This window comes from Pyrus communis, chromosome 6 (assembly GCF_963583255.1).
Source record: "Pyrus communis chromosome 6, drPyrComm1.1, whole genome shotgun sequence".
NCBI lineage: Eukaryota > Viridiplantae > Streptophyta > Magnoliopsida > Rosales > Rosaceae > Pyrus > Pyrus communis.
This window is the reverse complement of record NC_084808.1, coordinates 2,226,758-2,233,661: the sequence shown is the minus strand read 5'-3', so window position 1 is coordinate 2,233,661 and position 6,904 is coordinate 2,226,758.

Genomic DNA, 6,904 nt, shown 5'->3' with positions numbered 1-6,904 from the left:
TTTGGCTTCTTGAGGGTAGGCAGAAACCAAGAACATGCACCCAAGTTAATGGATGGAAACAAAAAAGTGTGGCACATATTCAACAATAACCAGGGATACAAGCATCATAGCTAGAAAAAGAAAGCATTAGGCATCTTAGGAGTTACAAAGTCCAATATATCACGCCAATACACACAACAAGTGCTATAACACAATTAAAACAAAGGGAAGCAGAGGATAACTGATAACCTTCTTTGCATCTCCCTAGAAGCAGAGATGATAACCTTCTATTTTCAAAAATCGAAGCACAATATTGGTCAATGTATACAATTAGAAAACCAATGAGAAGAGAGTACCAAAACATCTAATTCTGATATGTAAGCTCTCATCAAATGAACCTTAAAAAAGCAAGTCAACCACAACAATATCAAAATCCATCGGACTACTTTCGAGCAAACCACTTGAACTTGAAGTCAAACAACAATATTAGAAAGTAATCGAAGGTAACAAAATTATGGAAATAGTAATTAAAATTACCATAAAGTAATGCAGGTGACCAAAGTGACACACCCTGACCGAAATCAGGGCATGCTGGCCGTCACGTGGAAGTGACGTAACCATGTGCACAGTGCGGAAGCTAAAAAAATAATAATCAAAGTACGAATAAATAAAACCAGTTATACACAACGTAAGAACATACATGTGCAAGCATAAGTGTGAAAACAAAGTTCAGAGCTCGAAGACCTAATGCAGTCCGGGAGAAATAACGCTACAAAAACACACCCAAAGGTGGTCCTACACTGGTAATAGTTTGTCAGATAAGCCGGGGAAATCCTCTGGGAAGCCACCAAAAGTGCTAGCAAACTAGAACCTGGAGGGGCGCAAAACAAAAAGTGTGAGTGGGCAAAAACAAAGCTTTTCAAAAACCATTTCATAAACAAGTTCTAACCCCTCGCCGTAAAACCTGTATACTTCCCAGAAAAATAGAATATACATATATATATATATATAAGTCATGTCAGAAATGTGCCATGCCAAAAGCCTCGAAGTAAATTGCAAGTGCTCAGGTAATGTCACATCAATGCCATATAATCTGTCAGCCGGAGTCACCTAACGTGACCTGTACGACTGAATCTAGAGCTCAAATCTCCATCTCACTAAATATACCTGCACATGAGTCGGAACCACCTAAAGTGGTCTGTACGATAGGACTGGGTGTAATATAAGTACGCTCAAGTGCTACGATCACGTGAACACTGGGCGAATAATCACGGGTCACCTATGAGTCGGAACCACCTAAAGTGGTATGTACGACAGGACTATGCACCTAACTTGGATCCAAGATGAGCGTGTGGTGTGGGAGGTAAACATCACGTGAAGGACTGTGCCCAACTCTGGGCGGGAGCACTAACACCGGGGATGCAGGTTATGAGCTCTCTATGCATCTCAAATCACTACTGAACATAAACATAAACCATAACTTACCTGGCACTTACTTGTGCATCCACAACACCAATACACATATATATATATATATGCAATTAATAATGCGTAAATAAATGGCAAACAATAAGCATGGCATATAAACGAATAAACGTTTCATTTCACTTTCTGGGAAAAGTATAAGTATATAGGTATATACGGAAAACCAAAAGCCCACTCACTGGTATGTAGAAGGGTCGTAACCCCCTTGCCTCGAGTGACCGCGCTCGTCCTCGAGATAGGTCTCACCTATATGCGAAACAACTATAAAAACGTTAATTTTTAAAGCACATAACCAACATCACGAAATAACTTCTCATACAATGCTCAAATGGGGTGTATGAATACACCAACGTGATCTACTCAACCTCAGGAACATCCCCATATTTTTAGAAAAACTTTCCACCGCCGCACGCACCCCCACGCGCCGGCCACGCACAGGCACGTGCCTGGCACACTAACGGTGTCAGTTAACGCCGTCAGGAATATTCCGTTAACGTTAACGGATTCCGTTAACGCTGTTAGGAATATTCCGTCCAAACTGATGGAATATTCCGTCATCTTCTCCGGCGAAGCTCCGGCGCCGTTACCGGCGCCGGAAAACCGAGAAATTTTCAAAACCTTGTAACTTCTTCGTTTTTCAACCAAATTTCACAAAATTGGTACCAAAATGAAGCTTACAACAAGAGGAACAAATCCATACCACTTTCAAGTACTAAAACACACGGAATCTCGCCGGGAAAACACCACCAACTCCGGCCAACCTTGTAACTCACGATCCCGACGTCCAAAACCTTCAAACGAACCACCCCGAGCCTCCTAAGGACCTCACCAAGCTTCCTACAAGCTTGAAATTCCCATAAACACAAGAATTAACGTGTGCATGAACAGTGACCAAATCGGGGTATTCCGAGTTCGACGTGAAAACGAAGGTATCCTTACCTGAAATGGGTATGGTTGAACTCCCAAGGACCTCACAAGCACGAATATGTAATTTGTTTCCTCGATCTGTGAAGGTTTGGAGGGTTTTTGGGTGTGTCCGTACATAGAGGATAGGAAAGAGAGAGAGAGGGCTCGGGACAGGGATGCAGGACAGAGGAAAGGGTGAGGGGGTGTGGGAGAGTGTGTGTGTGGTCCAAAACCTGCCAACAAAATCCAAAAACAACCACACAACGAAATAACCACACTAGGGGCAAAAACGCCATTTCACCCCTACAGTACGAAAAGTCCGGGACAGGCTGTCACAAAAGTGTACGTCCAAAAGCTAGTGGATTTTTCTCCTGAAAATTGAAACAATCAAGAATGACAATCTTATCATACGAAAGTATTTTCATTAAAGAATGACGTTATTAGCACTGAAAGTATTCGTTGACAAAAAACCTCACCCGGTATCCAAAAAAGATAAACAAATTTCTTCAAGAGAGAAAATAAATACCCATCTAGAATATAAGAACTTACAACACAATATCATTCTCCAAGAAACACAAATTTGGATGCAAAAAAAAATCCCATATTGCTGAACCCTTTCTCTGGAAAATGAAATTTTGAAATATGAAAAATGCCAACTCGCTAAACCTATGTTCTAGATGTGTTAATGTCTGCGTATTTTATGAAGAAAGCAACATGCAATCACAGAGAAAACAAAAACAAAGGGAAGCACATGGAAGTTTACAAAACTAATCTCTGCATGTGCACTTTCCATCCTCAAACCTATGAAACCTATTGTTACCCCTCACTATGATAACCTTTCCTGAGCACTTGGACATAAACTTGATTGCAGTATGACAATCGCCACCAATTTAAGAACCCCTAATTTAAGAACCCTAAATCTAACCCCCAATTTAAGAAAACCTAGTCTAACCTCACTGCCCAAAATCGTTCCCCTAATTTAAGACCTAAATCTAACCCCAATTAAGAACCCTAAAAACTCTAATTTAAGAACCTAAAGTTAAACCCCAATTTACGAACCCTAAATCTAACCCAACTGCCCTAATTCTAACCCCCAATCTGAAGAAGAAAAAAAACCAAAAAAACCCTAATTCTAACCCCCAATTTGTAAATAAAGACAATTGAAAATAAGAACTAAAGAGGAAATTACCTCTTGGAGACGAAGTCGCGACGACCGGAGAGAGGGACAGAGAGTAAGATGAAGATATAGAGGAATGAGAGAGAAGGTATTGCTCAGAGGTAAAGGAAAAAGAGGGAAGTGAGGGGAAGAAGGAGGGGGGGTTAAAATATAGAATCTTGCGCGACAGAGTCTTAGTCTCGCAGGGCTAAACAATCGTCATGCAAGTTTTTTAAAATTTCCCCGAAAAAAAAACGCCTTAATTGAAATTTCAAACACTTGTGTGACGAATACATATATTTCGTCGCGCAAATATACTTTGTACGACAAAATATATGTATTCGTCACATAATATTCCCGCATAAATTTAAAATAACTGTTAAATTGTGATTTTTTATTTATAACCGTCAAAAAGTTTTGTCCCGTTGCTTGATCTCTGAATGTTGGTTTTCTGCGATTTTTGGCGTATGCGATCTCGAACTATATACAAACAAGTTTGACAGTTGGATCGTTGAAATTAATTTCATACAATGCGTATCCCATCAAAAAGATAGATTCACTAACACATAGAGTTTATTTATACTTTCATTGAGTATAACATAAGATTTTGTGGTATCCACTAGTGTAAATAGTTGAAATTGAAGATTGAATTCATTCATTGTATTCATATAGGGTCAAGGAGTGTAGCTATAAACAATCATCAAAATCGGATTTAAAATAACTGTTTAATCATGTTTTTTCGTTTATAACCATCGAAAAGTTTTGTCCCTTTACTTGATCTCTGAATGTTTGTTTTTTGCGATTTTTGGCGTATGCGATCTCGAACCATACAAAAACAAGTTTGACGGTTGGATCGTTGAAATTAGTTTCTTACAATGCATATCCCATCAAAAAGATAGATTCACTAACACTTAGAGTTTATTTATACTTTCATTAAGTATAACATAAGATTTTGTGGTATCCATTAGTTTAGTAGATTTAAATTTATTTATTTTGTACGTGTAACACTTAAGAAGTTGAATGGTATGTATATTTAAGCCAATCCAAATGGTCACCAATTTTTTAAATTAAATTTAATATATATATATATATAATTTTTATAGTTTTTAACGGTATGAAATTGTTAAATTAGTATATATAATTATTATAGTAATTAATGTCACATCCCGACCCGGGCCCCCACCACATCCCAGGCTCGACTCCACCGTAGCACGATATTGTCCGCTTTCGGCCCCGACCACGCCTTGACGGTTTTGTTTCTGGGAACTCACACGAGAACTTCCCAGTGGGTCACCCATCATAGGATTGCTCTTGTGCGCTACTCGCTTAACTTCGGAGTTCCTATGGAACCCGAAACCAGTGAACTCCCAAAAGGCCTCGTGCTAGGTAGGGATGAGAATATACATATAAGGATCACTCCCCAAGGCAATGTGGGATGTTACATTTAAAATTATTAAATTAATATTTTGCTTGTTGTGTCGGGTTATTGGGTCGTGTCAAGAATTGCTAGGCCTAGCTTGTGCGACAAAAAGTTGTTATGCATCACGCAATTATGTTTTAAAATTGTTTTTAATTTTTTTTTATTTTGTTTACAATTTATTATAAAATACAAACATACCAAATTTATTTATAAAGTAATTCACATATAAAATGGGAATCATTCATACCATTTTTTCCATCACTCTATATAATGCATTAACCATTTCATGTGTTTTACAAAAAAAAAAAGTTACAAATATATTGCTTTAATCTTCATCCGAACTGTAATAATTTTCACTTTCGTCGCTATCATCATTTTTAGCGTCTCATTCCTCATCATCGATAGGTACATCACCATCGTCGTTTGTGCGCTCGAGACCATCGTATTGTGGAATATTACCGAGGTCAATTGTGATCGACTGAATCGGTATTTCGATTGAAGATACTCCTTCTATTTGAAATGGTTCTTGGATAAGATTAGTATCACGAAGTGTTTCCGCACCACTTTCCATCGAAGATTCAAGAAGTTGGTCAGCAACATTGTCGATGTCGTTGTCAGTACGGTCTTGTTCTGGTATAGCATACACGTTTCTATGACCCATCTTCTGAACAACTTTCCAACCCCTCCCGGTTTTAGGGTCATCTAGATACATATATTGTTTTGCCATGGTTGTTAAGATGTAAAGGTTGTCATCGTACCAAGTTTTGGTAGTGTTCATTGATAGTAATCCATGATCTCTTTTCACACTTCCATGCCTATTTAGGTTTGTATCAAACCATCAACACTTAAATAGGATCACTTGGCACCAGTCTTTGTAAAGCAATTGCACGACACTTGTTAGTTTACCATAGAATTCAATGTATGTACTTTCACCTCCCCCAGGGACATGAACACCGCTGTTTTGCGTACACAACTTGTCATCTCGTGCACTGGCTAAAAACTTGATGCCGTTGACATGGCAACCCGAGTACAATTCAACGCGAAATTGGTCCAAACGCCAAGTTGTATAACTCTTCAGTGTACGTAGGGGAATTTGATGCTTTCAATTGATTCACCTAATATTAGACAAACATTTAAATTTGTTAGTTCGAGCAACTTGATTGGTACAATATATATGTCCAATACAAAACACTTCAAACTTACATATTTGACAAACCACTGCGAAAACAATTCACGGTGTTTCTTGGCATACAAATGTGAAGGATGTGCCTGCTTCATCATATTTTCATGCTCGTCTAGGTATGACAGTGTCTCGTCACAATTGTTGAGTACGAACCAATGTGCTACCTCCATGTCCTTCTTGGAAAACGACTCCCCATAAATCGGATCTCCAAATGGTCGAGCGATTTGGGCAAAAACTGAAAGTTTCTCCTTTCTCACACCCCTGTCATTATTGTGAGGAGGATGATTGAAAGTTGTCTCAACATCCTTTAAATACATTCCACAAAATGTAAGCACCTCATATGCCACCCAAACTTGTATAATGGATCCTTTGGGCTTCATGTTGTTTCGTACACTTTTCTTCAAGTCTTCGAGAAGCCTACCAAAAGAAAACGATACGATACACATATTACTAATTGTAATATATTTAATATTGATTAATAAAAAAGACAAGGAATATATACCTTATCCATCGAAAGTTGACTAGTCCAGCAAGCAATGCCTCATTTGGTAAGTGAACCATCACGTGTATCATACTTGTGAATAAAGCTGGAGGAAATATCATCTCAAACTTGCATAGAACTTGCACAATGTCGGGGTGCAATTGATTAACGTCCATTTTTCCCAATGTTCTTGACATCAATTGTGAAAAAAAAACTGGACCACAACATGATTGGTTTCACTAAATCGGCTGGCAAGAGATGTCGAATACCCATAGGAAGTAGGCGTTGTAAAAC